This window comes from Pongo pygmaeus, chromosome 4, assembly GCF_028885625.2.
Source record: "Pongo pygmaeus isolate AG05252 chromosome 4, NHGRI_mPonPyg2-v2.0_pri, whole genome shotgun sequence".
Taxonomy (NCBI): Eukaryota; Metazoa; Chordata; class Mammalia; order Primates; family Hominidae; genus Pongo; species Pongo pygmaeus.
Genome location: NC_072377.2, coordinates 156,251,044 through 156,276,295, shown reverse-complemented (window position 1 = coordinate 156,276,295; position 25,252 = coordinate 156,251,044). Strand labels below are relative to the sequence as shown.

Below are 25,252 nucleotides of genomic sequence, written 5' to 3'. Positions count from 1 at the left end.
CGGGGCATTGATCTTGGGCATGGGGCAGAGTCCAGTCGAAGAGCACTGTCCCTTGAGTTGTGGGTTTGTGAAATATTGCTAAATTTTACACTGGCTGTATTTTCTTTTACACATCTCGATGAGTTTGTATTGCTTTTATAATAAGAAATATGCATATTTTAAAAATTTCCAGTCAATTTTTCAGAAGCATACACAAACTATCATCTGTGGTTGCTACTGGAAATAGAACTGTGGGGTAGGGCAACATTATCTTTTAATACATGTAAATTTTTAAAGTAACATTTTTAAATGGATGGCAACATTTCAGTATTGTATTATCTAGGCTTCTCCTTTTACCTCCTTGTTACAGATTTTTCCTTTAACAATTATGTAACAAATAGGCTTCAAGTCAAAAACTGTCACAAGAGACAGAGAAGATCATTGTTTAATGGTAAAGGGGTCAATTCATCAAGAAGACACAACTGTAAATATATATTCATGCAAAATTGGAGCACCTAAATACATACAACTAATATTAATGGCCACGAAGGGAGAAATAGATAGCAACACAATAGTAGGAAGGTCAATATCCCACTTTCAACAATGGATAGAGCAACTAGAGAGAAAATAAGGAAATAATGAACTTGAATTGCACTTTAAACCAAATGAACCTAACAGATATATACAGAACTTTCCATTCAACAGAAACAGAATACACATTTTTTCTCTAACACACTTGAAACATTCTCTAGAATAGACCATATGCTGGTCCAAAAAACAAGCCTTAAACTTAAGAAGATTGAAATCATATTAATATTCTTTCAGACCATAATAATATGAAGCTAGAAATCAATGACAGGAGGAATCTTGGAAAATTCACAAATATGTGGAAATTAAACAACACCCTTTTTTTTTTCTTTGAGACAAAGTTGCGCTCTTATTGCCCCATTTGGAGTGCAGTGGTGCAATCTCGGCTCACTGCAACCTCTGCCTCCTGGATTCAAGCGATTCTCCTGTCTCAGTCTCCCAAGTAGCTGGGATTACAGGCATGTGCCACCACGCCCGACTAATTTTGTATTTTTAGTAGAGACGAGGTTCACCATGTTGGTCAGGCTGGTCTCAAACTCCTGACCTCAGGTGATCTGCCCACCTCGGCCTCCCAAAGTGCTGGGATTATAGGCGTGAGCCACCGTACCCAGTCCCATGCTTCGAAACAACCAATGGGTCAAAGATGAAATCAAATGGGAAATTTTAAAAATATTTTCAGACAATTGACAATGGAAATATAACATACCAAAGCTTATGGAATGCAGCAAAAGTAGTTCTAAGAGAGAATTTTATAGCAATAAATGCCTACATTAAAAAAGAAGAAAGAGACCAATTAAATAGTTTAACATTATACCTCAGGAAACTGGAAAAAGAAGAGCTCACAAAACCCAAAGTTAAAAGAAGAAAAGAAAGAGTAGAACAGAAATAAATCAAATAGTCAACAGAAAAAAAAAAAAAAAACAGACAAAATCAATAAAACTAGAGTTGATTTTTTGGAAAAAATAAAATTGACGTACCCTTAGCTAGTCTAAGAAAAAAGACTAATAAAATAAAAAATGAACGTGAAGACACTACAACAGATGCTTCAGAAATAAAAAGAGTCATATGGGGCTATTGTGAACAATTATTTGCTAACAAATTGGATAACCCAGATGAAATGGAGAAATCCCTAGAAAAATACAACCTACCAAGATTGAAATCAGGAAGAAATGGAAAGCCTGAACAGACTAATAACAAATAAAGAGATTGAAGATGAGACAGGGACTATTTGACTTTCTGGTTTTCTGTTTAAACTTCCCAACAAGACCAGATGGCTTCACAGCTGATTTCTACCAAACATTCAAAGAAGAAGGTTTGTTACTAAACTCTTCCAAAAAATGGAGCTAGAGGGAATACTTCCAAGCACATTTTATGAGGCCAGCATCACTTTGATACCTAAGCCAGAGAAAGACACCACAAGAAAAGAAAATTACAGGCTGATTTTGCTAATGCACATTGGTACAAAAATCCTCAATAAAATATTTGCAAATAGAATTCAACAACAATAAAAAAAATTATATATCATGACCAAGTGGGATTTATCCCTGGCATGCAAGGCTGGTTTAACATACACTAATCAAGCAATATAATACATCATATTAATAGGATGAAAAATGAAAACCACATGGTTATCTCAATTGGCCTAGCAAAAGCATTTGACGAAGTCCAACATCCTTTCCTTCCCTAACGCCCACCCCAACATACCTTCTTGATAAAAAAACTCTCAATAGTTTAGGTATAGAAATAACATTCCTCAACATAATAAGGTCGTTTATGAAAAACACACAGTTAACATTTTAATTAATAGGGAAAAACTGAAAGCTTTTCCACCAAGATCCAGTAGCAGTCAAGGATACCCACCCTCGCCACTTCTATTCAACGTAGTACTGGAAGTACTAGCAAGAGCAATCAGCCAAAAAAGCAAAAGAAGGAAAGGCATCCAAATCAGAAAGAAAAAAAGTAAAATTATCTTTATCTGCAGGTGACATGATCCTATATGTAGAAAACCCCAAAGACTAAAAAAATACTGTTATAATTAATGAATTTAGTAAATTTTCAGGACATAAAAATCAACATACATGACTGGGCGCAGTGGCTCATGCCTGTAATCCCAGCACTTTGGGAGGCCAGGGCAGTGGGTCATCTGAGGTTAGGAGTCCAAGACTAGCCTGGCCAACATGGTGAAACCCTGTCTCTACTAAAAGTACAAAAGTTAGCCCAGTATGGTGGTGCATGCCTGTAGTCCAAGCTACTTGAGAGGCTGAGGCAGGAGAATTGTTTGAACCTGGGAGGCAGAGGTTGCAGTGAGCTGAGATTGCGCCCCTTCAGCCTGGGTGACAGAGTGAGACTCCATCTCAAAAAAAAAATTATAAAATCAATAATATTTTTATACACAAATAATTACCTACCTAAAAAAGAAATAAAGAGAATGATTTTATCTGTGATAGCATTGAAAAATAATAATCAGTTTAACCAAGGACATGAATAGGGTGTACACTGAAAACTATAAAACAATGATTAAATAAATTGAAGAAGACACAAATAAATGAAAAGATATCCCATGCACATGGACCAGAAGAATTAACATTGTGCAAATGTCCATACTATCCAAAGAAATATACAGATTCAATGCAATCCCTATCAAAATCCCAATGGCATTCTTTACTGAGATATAAGAAACAATCCTAAAATTTGCATAAGACCACAAAAGACCCTGAATAGTCAAGACAATTCTGAAAAAGAAAAACAAACTGGATGCATCACACTTCCCGATTCAAAATTATATTACAAAGATATAGTAATCCAAACAGTATAGTACTGGCACAAAAACAGATATGATAGACCAATGGAACACAATAGACAGCCCAGAAATAAATTCAAACATATATGGTCAACTAACTTTAAAGAAGGGCATCAAGAGAACGCAATGGGGAAAAGACAGTCTCCTCAATAAATGGTGCTCAGAAAACTGGTTTTTATGTGAGAAAGAATGAAATTGGATGTTTATCTTACACCGTACATAAAAATCAACTCAAAGTGGATAAAAGACCTAAATGTAAGATTTGAAACTACAAAACTCCTAGAAGAGAACATAGGGGAAATGCTCCTGGACGTTGGCCTTGGCAATGATTTTTTTGGATATCAGACCAAAAATAAATTACAAAAGCAAAATTACAAAATTACAAAAAAAATAGATTACAAAAGCAAAAATAAATAAATAGGACTACATCAAACTAAGAAGCTTCTGCACAGCAAAGGAAGCAATCAACAAAGTGTAACGGCAGCTTATGAATTGGAAAACATATATATGCAAACCCTATGTCTAATAAGGGCTTAATATCCAAAATTTATCAAAAACTCATATAACTCAGCAATAGAAAAACAACCCAATTTAAAAATGGGCAAGGACCTGAATAAACATTTCTCCAAAGAAGAAATAAAAATGCTCAGTGAGCATATGGAAAAGTGTTCAACATCATTAATCATCAGGGAGATACAAATCAGAACCATTATGATATCACCTCATACATGTTAGGTTAGCTATTATCAAAAAGTCAAAAGAAAACAAATATTGGTGAAGATGTCGAGAAAAGGGAATTCTAGTACACTGTTGGTGGGACTGTAGACTGGTGCAGCCATTATAGAAAACAGTATAAAGGTTTCTTTTTTTTTTCTGAAAACAGTATAAAGAAATTAAAAATAGAACTGCCATATGACGCAGCAATCCCCTTTCTGGACATATACTCGAAGGAAATGAAATCACCACCCCATAAAGATATCTGCATGCCCATATTCATTGTAGCTTTATTCACAACAGCCAAGATATAGAAACAATCCAAGTGTCTATTGACAGCAGAATGAATAAAGAAACTGTGGTATATATACAAACATTTTTCTAAAGAAAGAAGGGAGTCCTGCCATTTGCCACAACATGGATGAAACTGGAGGACATCATGCTAAGTGAAATAAGCCAGACACAGAAAGAAAAAAATATTGCATGCTCTCATTTACATGTGGAATCTTTTTTTTCAAGTCAAATACACAGAGATAGAGAATCAAACAGTGGTGACCAGGGCCCAGGAGTGTTGGAGGGAGGAAGTGGAGAAATGCAGCTGAGAGGATACAGAGTAGCAGATATGTAGGATCCATAAGTCTAGAGATCAAAGGGACAACATAAGGACTATAGGTTATACAATTGTACTGTACAAACAGTAGAACAGAGGTTACTAGTAGCTGAGCAGGGTGGAAGGAAAGGATAGGGAGAGATTTGTTAAAGGATACAAAATTACAGCTAGATAGGAATCAGTTCTATAGCTCTGTAGGATAAGCATAGGTAACAATAATATAGAATGTATTTTCACATAGCTAGAAGAGGAGTTTTGAATGTTCTGAACACAAAGAAATAAGTGTTTGAGATGATGGATATGTTAATTACCCTGATGTAATCGCTGTACATTGTATACATCACTGTGTACCTCATAAATATGTATAGTTATGTCAATTAATAGTAAATTTTTAAAAATAAAAAAATCACACTTTATTTAAAATTCCTGTGAAATGAGTAAATTTTAGCTGCTCTTGCCACAAAAAAAGAAACCCCAAATAATGGGTAGCTATGTGAAATGATGGAGATGACAATTCACTTCACCATAGTTACGATTTTACTATCTATATGTATCACATAACATCATGTTGTAAATGCTAAATACATACAAAAACATTATTTGAAAAATAATTTTAAAACAAAAATTATGTTCTCAACCAAAAAACACTATTTATACAGCTACAAAATGGATAAATGTCAAAATAATTATACATGGATAAAACATAAAATAATTATGCTAAGCAAAAGACATTAGGAAAATATTTCATTTATATAATATTCTAGAAAATACAAAATAATATAAAGTAACAGAAAACACACATCAGCCATTGCCTGGGAATGCGGAGGAGAGACAGGAGAGAGGGTGATTATAAAGGGGCATGAGGAAATTTTCGAGGGGACAAATTTGTTCACCATCTTGATTGTGATAATTTCACAGGTGAATATATATGTTGAAACTTATCAAGTTGCATGCTTTAAATACGTGCAGTTTATTGTATGTAAATTATACTTCAATAAAGCCATTAAGATATTCAGTAAAAATTATATAAGTAATAGGTTAATATATTCTTAAAGGTTAGACAATATAGAAATATATAAATTGAAAATCCCCTTTCCCCAAATTCACTCCCCTCTCCAAAGGTTTACAGGTGCCAACATGTGTGTATTTTTCCCCAAACCCTATATTATACAATTACAGAAATATATATCTATGTATAGAAATGTGCAGGTTTATGGTGTTTAAATTTAAAATCATAAATACCGGTACTTACTGTTTTGCTTAAGACTTTTACTCTTCACAATTTTCTCATTTCTCCCCCTTCTAACCCCACTTGTCTCCTCCACTTTCAATATGTGCAGAACTGTTTTTTCATAGGTCTTCTTAGAAACTCTGATGTATATTAACAAACATTAAATACAACCTCTTGTTTATAGCACATACTATGAAAAACTTTGCCTTAGAGTATGCACTCCATTTCTTTGTCTTTAGTTTCATTTTTTTAGAAATGAGGTCTTGCTATGTTGCCCAGATTGGAGTGATCATAGCACACTACAGCCTCAAACTCCTGGGCTCAAGTGATCTCCCATCTCAGCCTCCTGAGTAGTTGGGGCTACAGGTGCATGCCACTGCACATCACTAGCATGCATTCTATTTTAACCATTGTGCCAGTGCTTCTCAGTGTGGTCCCTAGACCAGCAGTGTCAGCATCACTTGGGAACTTGCAGAAATGCAAATTCTGGGTCCTACTCTACACCTACTGGATCAGAAACCCTGGGTTGTGGGGACAGCAATCTGCATTTTGACAAGCCCTCTAGGAGAGTCTGATGCTCTCTCGTGCTGTAGAACCACTGCCCTAAAGGACAAGCTTCTGGAGGGACTTGCTTCAGCCATGTGCTAACATGTTGTGTGGCCAGCCCCATGTAGTGACTTATTTCTGCTGAGTGGTAGAAAGTAAGTTGAAGGTTTTTTTCCCCTTACTTCCCAGCTGGGTGACCTGGGCAAGACTTTTGATCTCCATTTGGTTTCATCATCAGGAAAGTGAGATTGAAAACCCTACTTGGTTCTGCCTCCCTCCCTGGATTGCTGGAAAACCAGATGAGATCAAGCGCTTAAAGGTTCTGTATATAACATGAGGGGTTATGCTGCTGAGAGATATTAGGGTAATTAATCCTTTTGCATTTAATAGTCTTGAAGAATGTAACTTCCTTTTTTTTTTTTTTTACCACTCTACCCATCCCAAGTCCTCAAGGGTACCAGCCCCTGAGATGTCATAGCAACCCTACCCAGTGACCCCTTTCCCTCTCCTTCTCTCTTTTTGAGACCCCTCGGGTCCCTGATCCATCCTCCTGAACATTCTGTGACTGATCACCCTACTGTCAAGCCTCTCTCTGTTAAGACCACTGCCCCCTACAGTTGCTTCTAGCTCTAAAATTCTCAGGTTTTGTATCTTAAAAAATAAAAATAAAAAAAATATGCTTACAATGTGCCAGGAAATAGTTTCTTGTTGATCAATTGAGTCAATCCTCATGGCAGCCCTATGAGGCATATAGGAGATGCTGTAGGTGCCCTTCCTGTATCTCCTTTACCAGAGCTGCAGCCCCATCCCTAGCTGCGGTGAGTGTTGCCTGCTACACTGTAAAGCATGCTACACTGTTATTGCCACACAGTGGACACTTCAGCTGGGATACAAAAGGCCCACCTAGTTTTGTCACTATACACAGAGCAATGCCGTTATTCACACTCATGAAACTCCTGTGGGAGGTCTGGGTAATTCTTTGCTGTAGTATAAGCATTTATCAGCATTATGATTTCGGTATTTGGCAACCCAATCACAACAAAATTCAAGAATTTATTAAGTGGCACAAGTGCTGAAAAATGAATTTGAAAATTCCTTAACTTTGGAATGGAAATTAGAAAAAATAAAATTGCTATAAAGAAGACCAAACACCATCAGATATGACATGCTGATGCCTTAGGAGGGTGTCTCCTATAAAGTAAATTAGCACTGGAGTGGAACAGATGAAAAACAGCAACTGAAGCAAGAAAACATCAGCTCAAGTACATAGGAAAAGTGCTGGGGCCAGATCAACACAACTGAAATGTGCCTCAGGCCATGCTATTGTTTTAAACATTTCTTTTTTTTTTTTTTTTTTTTTTTGAGATGGAGTCTCACTCTGTTGCCCAGGCTGGAGTGCAGTGGCATGATCTCAGCTCACTGCCACCTCCACCTTCTGAGTTCAAGCAATTCTCCTGCCTCAGCCTCCTGAGTAGCTGGACCCACAGGCACACACCACCACACCTGGCTAATTTTTGTATTTTTAGTAGAGATGGGATTTCACCATGTTGGTCAGGATGGTCTTGATCTCCTGACCTCATGATCTGCCCACCTCGGCTTCCCAAAGTGCTGGGATTACAGGAGTGAGCCACCGTGTCCGGCCTGTTTTACACATTTCTTACCGTGATTTTTTGATGATTTGAAAGGAGGTAATTATGATATAATATGGTTTGGCTTTGTGTCCCCACCCAAATCTCATCTCGAATTGTAATCCCCATGTGTCAAGGGAAGGGCCTGGGTGGCAAGTGACTGGATCATTAATGGTTTCCCTCATGCTGTTCTAGTGATACTGAGGGAGTTCTCAGATCTGATGGTTTAAAGGTGGCAGTTCCCCTGCACTCTCTCTCTCTTTCTCTCTCCTGCTGCCATGTAAGACATGCCTGCTTCACCTTCACCTTCTGCCATGACTGTAAGTTTCCTGAGGCCTCCCAGCCGTGTAGAACTGTGAATCAATTAAACCTCCTTTCTTTATAAATTATCCAGCCTCGGGTAGTATAGCAGTGTGAGAACAAACTAATACAGTGTTAGAACGAACTAATACCCAATAAAACATTATATCAATAGTATTTTTGTGGTAAATGAAATATGTTTAAAGAAAAAAAATGTGACAAAGGTAACAGATGCATGCACTCTGAGGACTCAGACAAAAATGTTGCAAGTAATTCAAGATTGTGTCCTGTGATTAAACAAGACTGCTCTGCCACCAATGCCAGGACTCTGGTGCCTGGGAGAGTGCGTGAGAGGTGGTGAATTTTGCAGGGACAGAGACCATGCAGAGCATATGTCAAAGGATGCCAGAGAACACCTCTGCCTGACAACCTGCAGGCAGGATCACAATGACAGGAGTGTCAGAACACATGTATGAGACCCAAGTACACTCCTCTTCTTGGAACAAAATGCTGCTCACCCAGGAGCTCATCAAAAGAACAGGCTTTAAACACATTATATTGCTTTAACATAAGGAAGACTTTCCTAATCATGTGCAGTGGCCAATGGGGTACCATAAATGAGTTATAGGGGGTGCTGAGTGCCAGATGGGTCCTAAGGTAGCTAGAGCACCTGAGGGTTTTTTTTTTTAATCTCTAGTTAAGAACAGCCTGTTCTTTGATCTCAAGGACCTACGAAGTGTTATTTCCTTCATGTTATGATGTGAAAAAGATTGGGAAGCACTGGGTAAGTAGGGTGTTCATATAATTTATTTGTTCAAGTGGAGGCACTTTTAAGAATAAAAAGGCTATGTTAACATTTCACCAGAACAACGGGCACACAGTGAAACTGTCCCAGGTAAAGCGGAATGTATGGTGTGGTAGGCAGAATAACGGCTCCCAAAGACATTAATTAATCTTGGGAACTTGTTACCTTAGATGGCAAAAGGGACTCTGCTGATGTGATGAAGTTAAGGATCTTGAGGTGAAATGATTATCCTGGATTATCTGGGTGGTCCTAGTATAATCACAAGGTTTTTTAATAGGAGGGAGGCAGGAGGGTCAGAGAGGAGAGAAGTTTCTATTCTACTGGCTTTAAAGATGGAGGAAGACGCCATGAGCCAAGGAAATGCAGGAGGCCTCTAGAAGCTGGAAAAAACAAGGAAACAGATTCTACCCTAGAGCCTCAAGAAGAACACAGCCTTGTTACACCTTGATTTTAGGACCTCTGACTTCTAGTACTATAAGAGAATACATTTGCATTGTTCTAATCTACTAAATTGTGGTAATTTGTTATAGCAGCAACAGGAAATGAATATTATTTATAATCTAAAATAAATGTAGCTTTATGTTTATATCATTATTAAAGTTATGAAGGTAAGCAATAAAGAACTAAAACAGTAAAATAATTATATTGAGAAGTAAAGTAGGGGAGTTTAAGAGGTACAAACTTTCATCTAATATAATGTTGATCAATTGAGAAATATCATTATAGCTATACTGTATAGAGAAATGAAGAACTAAAGAACTAAAACAAACCACTGGTTTTACTACACTTGATCTTAGCCAAAAGACTAAGAAGCGATCAAACCACCGATTAAAAAACAGAAAGATAGTCCTAAAAAGAACAGCTTTAGATAAAGTCAGATAAGGAGACTATAGCTTTTCATTATAAATCCTTTGGTTAAAATAAATAATAGTTTAAACATGAGCATTTTTAAAGATGTGAATATTAATTGTTAAAGTAAGATTGTGTTAGGAGACAACTTCAAGAGCTTATTGGGCTCAGGTTCTCCAAAGCTGTAGCCCCTTTCTACCTAAATTGTGTTCACAGCCTCCACCCAACTCAGAGCCTCCCCTAAACTCTTACTCAGCCAGCAGCTTCCTTGCTGTCAGTCTTGGCACAAGATAGGGCCAACTAGTAGATCCTTCTGAAACAAGGCAAGAAAAGACAGCATTGAATGAGGAATAGTTCCAGGGTTGGGCCCAGTTGGATGAACAGCTCTGGAGCAAACCCCCAAAGCCCCATCTGTAGGGTGGGCCGACCTCAGGGTTACCTCACAATGGCAACAAAGGGCCTGGGAGTGCTCAGATGAGAGAAGCACCACCCATTGCCACTGAAAAAGTGAGGATGTAGGAGCCAAAAAAAAAAAAAAAAGTCTGACACCAGCCCTGCCACTTACTAGCAGGTCCCCTTCAGTTTGGGCTTCTGTTTCTCACCAATGAAATGTATAGGAGAAGTTCAGCTCTCAGATCTTGCAACTCTGAGAGTCCTCCTTTTCCCAGCTTCAGCTACCTTTCTCCTACCAAACGTGACTGGATAGGTCCTAGGACATATATAATGTATCATTATATATGATACTGTGGCTTTAGGGTTTAGAATTTCTTTGAGATGGTCTGTGGCAATTCATTCATTTTACTCATTGGAAACTGAGCCTCACAGAGACAGAGGCATTTGTTCAAGGTCACACTTTATAACCAGTTTGAGAATCTGTGGGTTCTCCTGTGACCGCTCACATAGACCCTAAGATTCCTTGGTCACAATTTGCCATACGGTTGTGTGGGAACCTGTGACCCCTCACTTAGACCCTTGGAGTCCTTGATCATAACTTGCCACAGGAAGGTGCAGTATGGTGGATATGGTGGGGTGGCCCTCAACATCCACTCCAACCTCCCTTCAATCTGCCTTTCAGTACTGTAGAGGCTGGAAAGAGTAGAATACATACTGTATTATCTCATTAATATAAAGTTCGAGAGCAGGAAAAACTAAGATATGGTGATAAAAATCTAGACAGTGGTTACTGGGTATGTGAGGGAGGTGATGTTTGACTGCAAACAAGCAAAAAGAAACTTTCTGGGAAAGTTGCACCGGTGTATTCATTTGTCAAAACTCATTCAATTGTACACTTAAGATCTGTGCGTTTTATTGTATATAAACTATACTTTAAAAATTTCAAGTAACTGCCTTAGAGGGATGTTGTTAAGATTAATTCATATATTGCCTATTACATAGTAGATGCTCAATAAACAGTAGTAGCAGGGGCAGTAGTAATAATTATTGATATTAGTATTAATATATTGGCTTTGTTTTGGTAAAATTTGCCTGCTAAATCTTTCCTATCCCTTTTACTTTTAAACTTTCTGCATTCTTATGTTTTAGATATGTCTTTTATAAATATTATTTTGATATTTTCAAAATTATTCTATTTCTATTTATTGTACTAATAATTACAGATATATTTATAGCCATATTTACCTTGTTATTTTATTCTATAGCTTCCACCTATTATGTTTTTTCTCCTTTATTGAGTTTCTTTTGGATTAATTTTCCCTTATTTTATTTTGTTTTATTCTCTAGTAATTTGGAACTTAAAGACTTTATTTCTATTCTCTAGCCATACCCTAGTAATTTTAACATGTATAAACTAATAAAGTATTAACAAAAAGTTAAGCAATATCTTTAGTCACTGCAAAAAATATAGGCACTTAAAAAATCTCTATTCATTGCATTCCATTTTTTATAATAATAATGTCACATATTTTAAGTTTCTTTTTCTTATGCTCCATAATACTTTATTATTAGAATCAAGATTTACCCATACATTTACCTCTCTTGGGTTCTTTATTTCCTTTTGCATCTCAGATCTTCTTCTGAATATGGACTTTAAATTTTCCTTTAGTGAAGTTCTCTCCAATTTCTTTTGTTTGAAAATGTCTTTATTTTGCACTTAACAGATAGTTTATATCCTCTCAGCATATTGAGGTGATCATTCCAGTATCTTGCAGCTTCCACTGCTGTTGTTAAGAAAACAGCTGACAGCCTGACTGCAAATCTTTTCTTTTCCTTTTGAAATTTCTTTTACACTGCAACCCTTTTGAATGTAATACTTTTCACCAATCTGGCTGACTTTAGATCCCTTTAATGTTCTGAAGTTTCACTATAAAATGTCCAGATATGTGTGTCCTTTATTTATCCTGCTTGGAATTCACTGGGTCTCTTGAATCTGTGGGTTGGTGTCTTTCATCATTTCTGGACAATTCTCAGCCATTATCTTTTCAAATATTTATTCTACCACATTCCCTCTAAACTTTTCTTCTGTGAGTCAGATTTGATGTTGCCTTAGTCAGTTTGGGCTGCTATAACATATTACCATAGGCTGGGTGACTTAAACAACAAACGTTTATTTCTCACACTTCTGGAGACCGAAAAGTCCAAGATCAAGTTGCCAGCCGATCCTGTGTCTGGTGAGAGCTCACTTCCTGGCTTCCATGTGGCTGTCTTCTCATTTTATCCTCACATGGCAAAGAGCAGAGAGGACACAAACTCTCTCATGTCTCTTATTTCAGAGCACTAATTCTGGGCTCTACCTCATGACCTAATTACCTCCCAGAGATCCCCCTTCTTAATACCATCACATTGAGGGTTAGGATTTCAATACACAGTCCATGACAGATGTAGGATATATTTAGGTCTTTCATTCTATTCTCTATTTTCCCTCACTTTTCTTTTAGATTTTTCATCCTTTGCTCTCTGTGGACTATATTATGAATACCTTTCCCAGATCTAGTTCTGATTCACTAATTCTGCCTTCACTGTGTATAATCTCCATTTCAACTAAAATTAACTCAACTAAATTTTTAAAATTCAATTAATATTCAGGTTTAAATTTCAACCATTATAATTCTATTTTCTAGAAGTTTTATTTAATTAACTTTCCATTTCACCTGATTACTCTTCAGAGTATCTTTCTCCTTGTACATATTTTCCAGTACATTTTTTTCTGTTACTAAATATGTTAAAAAGAGCCATTTTTCGTTTGTATCATACATTTCTCTTGTGCAAAATTCTTGTGCTGTATTTAAATTTTCTCTTGTTTTGCTGTTTCTTGGAATTTTACTTACAGAAAATCTTTGAGATCTGAAATGAAGGTGAGTTCCTCCTGAAAGACTTTGTATTTGCTTCTGTCAGCAGCTGGCAACTATCAGTCTAGGTTCTTGTGAACTACATTCTGGGCTGGAGGTATTTTGGACCACCATGGTAGATGAAGTGGACCGTGGAACTGAGTGAAGCTTGAATTCTCATTCCACATTTTAGCCACAATTTTACTCCATCCTCTGGGCACTAGGTTCAGGACACTTTTTTTCCAAGTCCCTTGATTGGGAGGTAGGGAAGGAATAGGGTGGGGGTGGGATATTGGTTTATTTCTAGTTCACTCTTACTCTGAGGAAGAGGTCCTCAGCTCCGGAATTTGTCTGATGCCCCATAAGGCCATGATATTAAAGCTCAACTTCACTGGGTTGAGCAAATACCCATGTGAGTGAAGCTGTAGCTGCATTCCACTCAGGTCTCGTAGTCCCTGTCTTCACGTGGCTGAGTGAGTACTCACCTAGAAATTCCTTGCTCTCTTGATCTCCCCTTAATATTATTAAGAATTTTTAAAAAATATGTTATTCAGGCCGGGCACAGTGGCTCAGGCCTGTAATCCCAGCACTTTGGGAGGCCAAGGCGGGCGGATCACCTGAGGTCAGGAGTTTGAGACCAGCCTGGACAACGTGGTGAAACCCTGTCTCTACTAAAAACACACACAAAAAAATAGCTGGATGTGGTGGTGGGTGCCTGTAATCCTAGCTACTTGGGAGGCTGAGGCAGGAGAATCTCTTGAACCGGGGAGGCAGAGGTTGTGGTGAGCCAATGGCCTGCCATTGCATTCCAGCCTGGGCAACAAGAGTGAAACTCCGTCTCAAAAAAAAAAAAAATATATATATATGTATATATAAATACATATATATGTGTATATATGTATATATAAATACATATATATGTGTATATATGTATATATAAATACATATATATGTGTATATATGTATATATATGTACACACATATATATGTGTATATGTGTATATATGTATATATGTACACACATATATATACATATGTTATTCAGAAGTTTTAGTTATTTTCAGCAGGAAGGCCAACCTGGTTACCTAGCCTGTCATATTACGACGGTAATAATTATAATGAGTATTTTATTTTGAAAATTATAAACTGGAATCCCAGAATCACAATGCTTTATTGAGTATGTTCATTTTCTACCTCCATGTAACAAACTGCCACAAACTCAGTAGCTTAACATAACACACATTTATTATCTCACCATTTCTTTAGGTCAGAAGTCCAGGTATGGCTTTCACTGAGTCCTCTGCTTAGGATTTCATAAGGCTGCAATTACAGTGTTTCCAGGCTGTATTCTATATGTAGAAGTGACTGGGGAAGCATTTTCTTCCAAGCTCATTCAAGTTCTTGGCAGTAATAGAACTAAGGGCTCAGGCTTCTTGCTATCTGACTGCTTTTTGCTTCTACTTCTTATATTCCTTGAAATGTGGCCACCTCCATCTTCAAGCCATCAAACCTTCTTCATGCTTCTGATCTCTCTGGCCTCCCTTTCTGCCCAACCAGAGAAAATTGCGTTTAAAGAGTTCATCTGATTGGGTCAAGCCCACCTGGATAGCTTCCTAGCTTCCACATCTTAAAGTCAACTGACTTGAGACTTCAATGACATCTGCAAATCCCCTTCACAGCAGTACCTAGATTAGTGTTTAATTGAATAACCAGGGGATAAGAGTTTTGGGGATCTGAAAGCAAGGGGTAGAAAGGATGCCTACCCCCTCCTGGCCCTGTGATGTGAATAAGAGTAGGGTGAGGAGAAAAGACACTTGTCTCAGAGGCCTGCAAAAACAGCAGTGACCTCACGGGGAGCCACCTTTGAGCGGGAGCAAGAAGGTGGGGAAGACACTGCAATGCAAGGGATTTTCCTTGTTCTTGGGGAAAGCTTTGCTGACCGCCTTTGCAAGAGCAACTGCTTTTGTTATACACTCATGCCTCTTTTCATTTTCCTTCAAAGTGCTTTATCACTATTGAATTTTTAAAAACTTATTTATGAGAAACTATGATTAATATTTATAATTTACAAGTTCATTGCCTCCAGGGACTGCAGTACCTGGAACTGTTTCATTCCCGGCACCCATCGAAGTGCCTGGCCTGTGATATTCAGTCATTTGGCAGAAAAAAAGAAAGAAAAGAACAGATTGTCAGAGCAACTGTGAGTGGCCTCTGTGTGGGCGGTGGAGAAGCCCATTTATCCATCCATTCATGCTTTTGGCCATTCATTCTTCCTAAGATGCAGAGTCTGTACCACTCTGGGCAAGGAGGGTGAAGCTGTATTTAAGCTCCTGAACTTATTAAGGCCCAAGAGCTGAGATCATATTTTGCAGCTCGTGCATGCCAAAGCTATTCTTGCTCACAGCCTCTACCAAAGCCATGTGTATTAGTTCATTTTCACGCTGCTGATAAAGATACACTCAAGACTGGGTAATTTACACAGGAAAAAAGGTTTAATGGACTTACAGTTCCACGTGGCTGGGAAGGCCCCACAGTCATGGCGGAAGGTGAAAGGCAGTTTCACATGGTGGCAGAAAAGAGGGTTTGTGCATGGAGACTCCCTTTTTTAAAACCATCCAATCTCATGAGACATTCACTATCACGTGAATAGCACGGGAAAGACCCACCCCCATGATTCAATTACCTCTCACTGGGTCCCTCCTACAACACATGGGAAGTGTGGCAGTTATAATCCAAGATGAGATTTGGGTGGGGGCACAACCAAACCATATCACCATGGCTGCTCCACACCCCTCACATGCCAAATACATGGAGCTAAACAGCGAGGTATCCACTTGCCTGGGCCTGAGGGTGCCTCCACCAGCTGCCAGTCCCTGGATGATGCAGCCCAAAGAATACCCTGCCAGCCCCGAGGGAAGGTTCAGCAACTCCTCCACCCGGGGCTCCTGCTGCCAGGACAGGGCCAGCAGGACCTCATAAGTGTCCTTCGCTCCACAGAAGCTTCTGGGCCTGAGACCTTGCACCTGAAAATTTTTGTGGAACTTTTTTTCTTCTTTCTAGTAATCCAAAGAGCTAAATCTGTGCCCTCCTGTAGTTCTTGACAGACAAGCAAAGAGGTGTAGAGAAGTTGTGTTGGTAGCAAAAATAATGCTCCATGAAGTGATGCTTTGAATCCTAAGCATAACTCTTTAGAGGCCTATTCATTCAACATTCAACACCTGGGAACTGTGGAACTAAAGCAATGAACACAACATACCATCTGGGTCCCTGCAGCTAAGGATCTCACAGCCTAGGGAGGAAGATAAGTACACATAGAAGTGAAATTTCAGGGAGTGAACTCAGTGTTCTACAAGGATTCAGAAAAGAAAGGTATTTCCAGATGGTGAAAATGGGCAAGGCTTTGTGTTAGAGGAGCCAAGACTGATCTCGTCCTTGGAGAAATGATGTTGCCAGTGAGGATACCCAAAAAGCATTATCTACCTCCACTGAAGAAGACAGATCAAGCTTTATCCAGCAGAATAATAACAATGGTATTAATTTCAGACAATAAACATCAACTGAAATAATCCATGCAACAAACACCACAGTACCTGGCACACAGTAACTGTTCAGTAAAGGGTTAGCTAATTCTATGGACGGGCACAGTGGCTCACGCCTGTAATCCCAGCACTTTGGGAGGCCAAGGCAGGTGGATCATGAGGTCAGGAGTTCAAGACCAGCCTGACCAACATGGTGAAACCCCGTCTCTACTAAAAATACAAGAAAATTTAGCCAGGCATGGTGGCAGGCACCTGTAATCTCAGCTACTCAGGAGGCTGAGGCAGAGAATTGCTTGAACCCAGAAGGTGGAGGTTGCAGTCAGCCGAGGTCACACTACTGCAGCCTGGGTGACTGAGTAAGGCTCAGTCTCAAAAAAAAAAAAAAAAAATTAGCCAGGTGTGGTGGCGCACACCTGTAATCCCAGCTACTTGGGAGGCTGAGGCAGGAGAATTGTTTGAACCCAGGAGATGGAGGTTGCACTGAGCCAAGATCGTGCCACTGCACTCCAGCCTGTGTGACAGAGCAAGACTCCGTCTCAGAAAAAAAAAAAAAAAAAAAAGTTTAACGAATTCTAGCCTGACTCAGACTAGCTGCCAGGATGGTGAGAAACCCAAAGGCAATGACCAGGCCTTCTTTACCTCTATATCCTCCTAACACAGCGCCTGAGCCCAAGGAGCTCAGTAAAGCTTTGCAAAATGAATGCGTGAACAAAAAAGGGATCTTCTATATCAACCTCTTAAATTACACAGGAGGGGAGATCTTTTTTGAGAATGAGTATCGTTGAATCTTGGAATGGGTTTCTGAAGAAGTCTGTGTTATTGCCAAAGGTCTTTTAAGAAGATAAAATGGTCATCTGTCCTTGAATGTCTAAGAGGCCAGCCTGCTTGAGGTCTGTTTCTATGTGTGTTCAAGCATTGGCTGTAGTAGGAAAAAGTCAAGCATTTTATGAGAGGAAGAGAATGTTGAGCTAAATGGCTTCTAAGGATGTGGGATAACATGTGGCTAAGACACAGAGAAACACTCAGATTCCAGTCCCAGCTTTGCTATTTCTGTATTAGCTGTGTGACCTTGAGCAGGCTCTCCCCATTCCTGAGCCCAAACCTTTTAAAATCATAGGTAACAATGATAAACTGGATTAAGAAAATGTGGCACTTATACACCATGGAATACTATGCAGCCATAAAAAATGATGAGTTCATGTCCTTTGTAGGGACATGGATGAAGCTAGAAACCATCATTCTCAGCAAACTATCGCAAGGACAAAAAACCAAACACTGCATGTTCTCACTCATAGGTGGGAATTGAACAATGAGAACACATAGACACAGGAAGGGGAACATCACACACCAGGGACTGTTGTGGGGTGGGGGGAGGGAGGAGGGATAGCATTAGGAGATATACCTAATGCTAAATGACGAGTTAATGGGTGCAGCACACCAACATGGCACATGTATACACATGTAACAAACCTGCACGTTGTGCACATGTACCCTAAAACTTAAAGTATGATAATAATAAATTTAAAAAATAAAAATAAAAAAATAAAATCATAGGTAAAATGCTGAGAAGAATATCCATTGCTTAGAGTTGTTGAGAGAGTGAAATGAGGCCATGGGGATAAGCATCATGCAAGTGGCACTTATACCTGGGATTTCTCCCTATGATCCTGTGCAGAGCAGTATCTCAAACTGGTTCAGGCATCCTGTGGATTTTCTGCCTATTCCAGAGATGTGACAGCTTTACCCATTTCACAAGGAGCTTTCTCCTCAAGAGCTCAAAATGCAGCTGAGGGACGGCCAGGCGCAGTGGCTAACGCCTATAATCCCAGGACTTTGGGAGGCCGAGGTGGGCGGATCACCTGAGGTCAGGAGTTCGAGACCAGCCTGGCCAACATGGTGAAACCCCGTCTCTACTAAAAATACAAAAATTAGCTGGGTGTGATGGTGCATGCCTGTCATCCCAGCTACTCAGGAGGCTGAGGCAGGAGAATTGCTTGAACCCGGGAGGCAGAGGTTGCAGTGAGCCGAGATCGTGCCATTGCACTCCAGTCTGGGCAACAGAGTGAGACTCGGTCTAAAAAAAAAAGTCAGCAGAGGAAGGAAATGCTCTTTATCACTTGTCTCCAGGATGCTCCCCAAGTGAAGGCCAGGCTGCCTGTCCTGGAACCCTGGATGCGATGAGATCCATAGCTGGCATTGGTGCCAAGAGAACAAAGAAGAACAATGCATCTGAGAGAGGCACTGTAACACCTAGAGCTCACTTCTGCATGGCCAGCTAGGGCCTGGAGATGCAGCCAGGGGGATGAGTTGGGAGCTGGGCCACCCCTTGCTCCTCCCGGGATTGCCTCCCTCAGTAAAAACACCTGGTTTTTGAAGACTGCTTTTTTTCTGCTGAGGGACAATATCATGAGGTCACAGGAATTGCAAGTGAGACAACACCATGGAGGTCATCTCATCCTGTACACCCCTGCCTCCTACCAGTCAGGATTTAGAGTAGAAAACGTACTACTTGGGGCAGAAAAATATCAGAAATATATTTAAGAATGGTAATTAAAGGCTTACATAGCCATTAGAAAGATTGGAGCAGAGAATTCCAGGCTGGACTTCCCAGAAACACGTCTCTGGAGTTGCCGCCAGGGAGAGCCACCACCTCCACCACAGTCGGGAGGCTGAAGCCTGAGTCCCTGGGGGACTGGGGTCAGGAGCACGAGGCTGTAGCTGTGTCCCAGGGATCCGCTGGTGCTGCTGCTGCAGCGGCCTCTGGACACCCGTTTTGACCTTCCTATTTTCTATCTAGAACTGTAGCTTCCAGGAGTCTTGGAGATGTAACTGTTCACTCTCCAGCCTCTGCAGTAGAGGAACGCACACCAAAATAATGTAAGTGTCCTTCAACCCTATCCCACATCCCTCCATCTCTCTCTGAATACCCCAAGTGGCAGGGAGCTCGCCTTACGTTGGAGAGATCTGAGCACTGTGATTAGGGTGAAAGTTGCTGCACAGGGGTCCCCACTGGAACGCATGGCACTGTCTCCCCCTCATCCCAGTGACAGCCCTTCCAAGAGGGGCAGGGTGTCAGTATGTATGGCCATCCTAGTTTCCATGAAGTCCTTTCAGGCTGTACTCCTAAGACATAGTTTCCTGGCCCCTGACAACTTAACTCACCTCTGAATAGGTTTCAGTCTGACAAAACTCTTAACAAAGTGAAAAATAAGGAACTAAGCCCCAAAAGACAAATGAACCCCACAGGGAGCTGTGACTCAGGACAGAAAGTGTGACACATGGTGGTTGCCAGAACAGGTGCAAATAGTCCCTTTCACCCTCTGCTGGTGGAGAAGCAATTGAAACAGCTCCCTAGGGGTAATTTGCCGATGTCTCTCAAAACTCTAAAAGCACTTACCCTTGACCCACTCACTATCTCCACTTCTGAGAATGTATCCAACAGACAAACCCTCATGTATGTATGAAATTATATGTCCACAATTATTCATTTCAGCTTGGCTGAGAGTGCTAAAAGACTGAACCAACCACATATAGGGGGCTGGCTAAATAAGCCATGATACTGTGGGGTAAACAAAGAGAGGTCAGACTGTTACTGTGTCTATGTAGAAAAAAGAAGACATAAAAACTCCATTTTGTTCATGTACTAAGAAAAATTCTTCTGCCTTGAGATGCTGTTAATCTGTAACTGTAGCCCCAACCCTGTGCTTACAGAAACATGTGCTGTGTTGACTCAACGTTTAATGGATTTATGGCTGTACAGGATGTGCTTTGTTAAAAATGTGTTTGCAGGCAGTATGCTTGGTAAAAGTCATCGCCATTCTCCAGTCTCAAGTACCCAGGGACACAATGCACTGCAGAAGGCTGCAGGGACCTCTGCCCAAGAAAGCCTGGGTATGGTCCAAGGTTTCTCCCCACTGAGACAGCCTGAGATATGGCCTCGTGGGAAGGGAAAGACCTGACCATCCCCCAGCCCAACACCCATAAAGGGTCTGTGCTGAGGAGGATTAGTGAAAGAGGAAGGCCTCTTTGCAGTTGAGATAAGAGGAAGGCATCTGTCTCCTGCTCATCCCTGGGAATGGAATGTCTTGGTGTAAAACCCGATCGCACGTTCTATTTACTGAGATAGGAGAAAACTGCCTTATGGCTGGAGGTGAGACATGCTGGTGGCAATACTGCTCTTTACTGCACTGAGATGTTTGTGTAAAGTCAAACATAAACCTGGCCTACGTGCACATCGAGGCACAGCACCTTTCCTTAAACTTATTTATGACACAGAGACCTTTGCTCACATGTTTTCCTGCTGACCCTCTCCCCACCATTACCCTATAGTCCTGCCACATCCCCCTCACCGAGATAGGAGAGATAGTGATCAATAAATACTGAGGGAACTCAGACACCAGTGCTGGCGCGGGTCCTCCATATGCTGAGCGCCGGTCCCCTGGGCCCACTGTTCTTTCTCTATACTTTGTCTCTGTGTCTTATTTCTTTTCTCAGTCTCTCATCCCACCTGACGAGAAACACCCACAGGTGTGGAGGGGCTGGCCCCCTTCAGATACAACCAACAGAATAGCATGCAGTTGTTAAAATGAAGAATGAGCACATCTATTATGCACTGATATGCACAACCTCCCTCCTTAAAAAAATAAGGGTAGAAGTGAGTTTAATACTGCAAAGAAAAGTATGTGTGTATGGACATAGGTATGGATAGAGATAGATAGATAGATAGATAGATAGATAGATGATAGATAGATAGATAGATAGATAGATAGATAGATAGATAGATAGATAGAGGAGGGAGAGAAAGAGAGACTATCTCTGGAAGGATACGTGAGAAACTATTAACAGTGATTGCTTCCAGAAAGGGGAATTGGGATTTCAGGGGTCACAGGTGGGAAGATTTACTTTTTATTCTATAAACTTTTAAAATATTTATATTTTTACCATGTATAATATCACTTATTCTGGTAAACTATATATCTATTTAAAAATAACTAGGCCTTATAGTCCAAATACGGCCTGTGTTCTGAAGAGAAAAGTCAGGCTGTGAATTTCGTTTCTAGATAACATTTTTTGTAAATACAGACTTGGGACATGTTGGGTTTTATTTTTGTTTCGGCCATTTACCTAATTAATTTATTCACTCATCATCCATCCATCCATCTATCCACTCATCCATCAACCTGTCCATCCAGCTACCTGTCCATCCATCCACCTATCCATCCATCCATTGGTCCCCCCAGATTCACACAGTGACTCTCCACACTGGGTATTTGAAAGAAGCCTGTCTGCCAGCTCTTCCCCACGCAGTTGTCTCTGGGGCCAAGGTCAGCAGTGGCCAGCCTCTCTCAAGCCTTCCTTCTCTTCCTCCCTAGGTGGTTGCAAACCCTGATCCACACAGTAAAAGGCAACATTGACTTGCGGCTCCCGAGGCTGCCCCAGCCATGAAGAATGTGGGCATCTTGGTAAGAGGGGCTGGGAGTGGTCCTGACTGTGGGGGAATGTGGGGTGGGGATGTCTTTGGTGCTCGTACATTTGCCTGAAAGCAAACCTCACCTGAGTGACATGGGACACAGTTTGACATCAAGTGTCCTTGTGACCATTTCTCTCTCAGGAGTCCCCGTTAAGAGGTTGACTCTGCTGCACAACTTGGGATCAGAAAGTCTGAGTTCACCCCAGCTCTGCTGCTTGTAAGCCAGGTGAGCTTATGTGAGCCTCAGCTATTTTTCCGTTGTTTATTTTTTTAACAGCTTTATTGAGGTATGTTTTATACACCATAGAATTTATTCATTTTTAGTGTACAACTCAACAAATTTTCAGTAAGTTTACAAAGTTGCGCAACCATCACCACAATCTAATTTTAGAACAAATTGCACTGCCCCTAAAAACCTTCTGTTTATTTACAGTCACTTCCTCTCTAGCTCTTTCAAGCCTCAGGATCCTCACTTGTAAAATGGGAATTGACAGCTTAGTTATTAGAAAGATTAAATTAAATAATTTTGTAAGATTATTTTGTAAACTTTAGAATACTCGACAATCAAATGGTTTCTATTATTATTATTATTATTATTATTATTAATTAATGATTATTCTCATCTCATTTATTCCCTAGGCCAGTGGATCATACCTGGGTCTTAGGAATTCCATAAGACTCATGAAATTGTAAGCAAAGTCTAGTGATTAATATCTGCTCTTTTTCTGGGAGATAAATTTATTTCATGAAAAATGAGTCTGTGACAAAACAAAAAAAGAAGAAAAGGTCATAAATGTCTCTAGACCGTCTTGTGGAGTGATAACACTTTTCTTCCCTTTTGACTTGGAAGTCCATGTTGTCTTCCCTTCCTACCTTCTTAGCTTCCCTTGTCTGCCTTCTTAGCTCTGGAGATCAGTTTTGTCCCTAAAACTTGTCCTCTGCCTTTCTTCCTCCAGCATCACTGAAACCCCCATCCCTTCAGCTTCTCTGAAGTTGCTGCACACTTTGGGTTCCATCATTGTTCTCTGTGATATTAGAGGTGACTGGGAGAGTCTCCATGTTCAAACCCATGTCCCGTCCAACATAATGTACTTTTATTGCCAGACTCTCCACTCTCCACACCCAGGCAATGAGAGGCTCTTTCTGCAGAGTGGTTGAGAGGGAGGGTGGCATAGGCAGCCCTGCCTGCCCTCCATGGTGTCTTATTGCCCATTCATGTGAGGCGACTTGTACATTTGTACCAATATTATCAAATGGCAGAGTTCTTAGTCTTCCCGTGTACATTTCTTAAATATTCAAGGTTTTTGTTTTGTTTGTTTTTTAATAGATCGTATTTTTTCTAGTAGTTTTAGGTTCACAGCAAAATTAAGAGGAAGGTACAGAGATTTCCCATATACCCTCTCCCCACACACACTCACTGCCTCTCCCATTATCAACATCCACCACCAGAGTAGTACATTTGTTACATCAGGGAAGCTACCTTGACACATCATTATCACCCAAAGTCCTTAATTTACTTTAGGGTTCACTCTTGGTGGTGTACATTCTATGTTTTTTGGACAAATATACAGTGGCATGTGTCCACCATTATAGTATCATACAAAGTAGTTTCACTGCCCTAAAAATCCTCTGTGCTTCATCTGTTCATCTCTCTCTCCCAAAACCCCTGGCCACCACTGATTTTGTTTACTGTCTCCATAGCTTTGACTTTTCCAGAGTAATATATAGTTGAAATATACAATATGCAGCCTTTTCAGATTGGTTTCTTTCACTTAGCAATATGCATTTAAGGCTCCTCCATGTCTTTTTATTATTTGATAGCTCATTTCTTCTTAGTGCTAAATAATACTCCATTGTTCCTGTGTGTCATTGTTTATTTATCCATTCACCTACTGAAGGACATTTTGGTTGCTTCCAAGTTTTGGCAATTATGAATAAAGCTGCTATTAACATTCACATGCAGGGTTTTTTGTGGATGTAAGTTTTCAACTCATTTGGGTAAATACCAAGGAATGCAATTGCTAGATCATACGGTAAGAGTATATTTCATTTTGTAAGAAACTGCCAAACTATCTTCCAAAGTGGCTGTACCATTTTGCATTCCCAAACCAGCAACAAATGAAAGTTCCTGCTGCTTTACATTCTCACCAGCATTTGGTATTATTGGTATTTTGGATTTTGATTGTTCTAATAGGTTTGTAGTGGTAGCTCATTGTAGCATGGATTTGCAGTTCTCTGATAACATATGATGTGAAGCATCTTTTCATATGCTTATTTGCCATCTTCTTTGGTGAGGTGTCTGTTCAGGTCTTTTGTCTATTTTTTTGTATGTGGGGGGAGTGGGGTGGAGGACAGGGTCTCACTCTGTTGCCCAGACTGAAGTGTGGTGGTGCCACCTCAGCTCACTGCAACCTCTGCCTCCCTTGTTCAAGCGATTCTCCTGCCTCAGCCTTCCAAGTAGCTGGGATTACAGACACGTGCCACTACTGCCCAGCTAATTTTTGTATATTTAGTAGAGACGGGGCTTCACTATGTTGGCCAGGCTATTATTATTATTTTTTTTTTAGATGGAGTCTCATTCCGTCACCCAGACTCAAGTGTAGTGGCGTGATCATGACTCATTGCAACCTCAAACTCCTGGACTCAAGCAATCCTCCCGCCTCAGCCTCCCAAGTAGCTGGGACTACAGGCATGCACCACCATGCCCAGCTAATTTTTAAAATATTTTTAAGAGACAGGGTCTTTCTATGTTGCCCAGGCTGATCTTGAAGGAAGACTAAAGACTCTGCCGTTTCAGAGGTTCCTGCCTCCACTTCCCAAAGTGCTGGGATTACAGGCATGAGCCATTACTCCAGGCCCTTTTGTCCTTTTTTTTTTATCAGATTGTTTCTTTTCTTATCATTGAGTTT

At 40.2% G+C, this 25,252-nt stretch overlaps 1 protein-coding gene across 1 annotated transcript in view; it reads right to left on the bottom strand.

The window, feature by feature from the left end:
• Nucleotides 1–10,432, bottom strand: part of SLC36A1 (solute carrier family 36 member 1) — a 221,512-nt gene extending 211,080 nt beyond the window's left edge. The window contains exon 1 of the mRNA XM_054487477.2: nt 10,303–10,432. The gene's annotated coding sequence lies outside the window, so the exon portion shown is untranslated. The remainder of the gene's footprint in view (nt 1–10,302) is intronic.
• Nucleotides 10,433–25,252: the final 14,820 nt, after the last annotated feature.